This window comes from Trichosurus vulpecula, chromosome 2 (assembly GCF_011100635.1).
Source record: "Trichosurus vulpecula isolate mTriVul1 chromosome 2, mTriVul1.pri, whole genome shotgun sequence".
Taxonomy (NCBI): domain Eukaryota; kingdom Metazoa; phylum Chordata; class Mammalia; order Diprotodontia; family Phalangeridae; genus Trichosurus; species Trichosurus vulpecula.
The window spans coordinates 68,971,190-68,973,223 of NC_050574.1; positions in this window are offsets into that span (position 1 = coordinate 68,971,190).

Consider the following 2,034-nt stretch of genomic DNA (forward strand, 5'->3'; position numbering starts at 1 on the left):
AAAATTATGAAGGAAAATGTTAATAATGCAGATTAAACTTAAAAGTGTGTCCTGCACAAATTTTTTGGGGGGAGAGCTAGTTGTTAAACATTTTACCACCACCTCCCTGGCCAATTACCACTATTACTCCTCTCCACACCTCCCCCCTCCCCAGTAGTAGTACCCAGAGCACTGTTCTTAGAAGACATGAACTAGAATCTCAGAGTTGAAAGGGGCTACTGAGGAGGCTAACACACAGCCCAGGCATAAAGGAGGATTCCATCTCTCTCAGGAGGAAAGCGACTGAGCAGGCTTTTCTTGAAGACCTCCAATGAAGGGGATCCCCTTGAATTTAGCCCAGCCTACTTTAGGACAGCTATAATTATTTGTTTGTTTGTTTGTGGAGGCAGGGGAGAGGCCATTAGAGTTAAGTGACTTGCCCAGAGTCACACAGCTAGGAAATTTGAAGTCAGGGGCTGGTGTTCTATCCACTGTGCCACCTAGCCACCCCAAAGCCAGCTCTAATTGTTAAGAAGTATTTGCTGACTTTGGGGCTAAATCTGCTTCTCTTACCCCTTCTTCTACCCATTGCTTCTAGCTCTGGCCTCTGGGGCTAAGTGACACCCCTCTTCCTTGGGATAACCCTTCAGATACTTAAAGATTGGCTAGGTCTCCCTCATCTTCTCACCTCCCAGGCAACCATTCCCAATTCCGTTAACCAGTGCTCTTCACAGCATGACCTCATGCTGTCACAACTTTTCACCCCTTGGATCTCTCTCCTCTGCTGGATGGATTGTGATGCTGGCTATGGCCTTAGTGAGTTTAGGAAAGTGGCTCCACTCCCCTGTGTCTCAGTCTCCTCATCTGTAAAATGAACATAATCATTCTAGTGCCATTGACCTCACATGTTCTGTTACTTACCTAAGAGGGAGTTAACATAAACACGGCAGCTGTTGTTGTTAGTGTGTCATTAGTGTGTCTGGGTTTCCGGGAATTCACTTGCACAACAACAACAAATAAAATAAGCCACATACAAGACCTGTTTCTAGACCAGGTCTCCTTGACCATTTTTGTGTCCTGGACCTCTTCTCAGAAAAAGGTTTCTGAATGCATAAAATAAAATAGCGTTACATAGGATTGCAAAGGAAATCTGTCATGATGAAGTAAATACTATCCCAGGCTATAGAAGAGTCAACATTTGTATGTCCTTCCTTCCTTCCTTCCTTCCTTCCTTCCTTCCTTCCTTCCTTCCTTCCTTCCTTCCTTCCTTCCTTCCTTTTTTTCCTTCCTTCTTTCTTTCTTTCTTTTTCTTTCTTTCTTTCCTTTTCTTTCTTTTTTCTTTCTCTTTCCCTTCCTTCTTTCCTTTCTCTTTCTTTCTTTCCCTTCCTTCCTTCCTTTTTCTTTCTTTCCCTTCCTTCCTTCCTTTCTCTTTCTTTCTTTCCCTGCCTTCCTTCCTTCTTTCCTTTCTTTCTCTCTTCCTTCCTTCCTTCCTTTCTTCCTTTCTCTTTCTTTCTCTTTCTTTCTTTCTTTTCTTCTTTCCTTCTTTCCTTCCTTCCTTCCTTCCTTCCTTCCTTCCTTCCTTCCTTCCTCCCTCCCTCCCTCCCTTCCTTCCTTCCTTCCTTCCTTCCCTTCTTTCCTTCTTTTCTGAGGCAACAGGGTTAAGTGACTTGTCCAGAGTCACATGGCTAGTAAGTGTTTAAGGCCAGATTTGTACTCAGGTCCTCTTGATTCCACTGCTGGAGCTAACATTTGGTTGTCTTAAGGGTTACAAAACATTTTACAAGATATTAATTAGCATTAGAGATTGATTCTCACAGCAGTTCTGCCTGGAAGGCACAGCAGATATTATCCCCATTTTATAGAGTGTTATGAGAAGAGAAGGAACTTATCCAAGGTCACACATCTAGGCGATACCAAAGGCATGAATTAAAGCCAGGTCTCTCCTGACTCCAGGTTCATCCTTCTTTCCCCCATGGGTAACCACAATGGGTAACTGTCCAGTTTGTCCATGCGGATACCAACTTAACCTTCTCCCCTCTGGGAAGGCAACTCTTC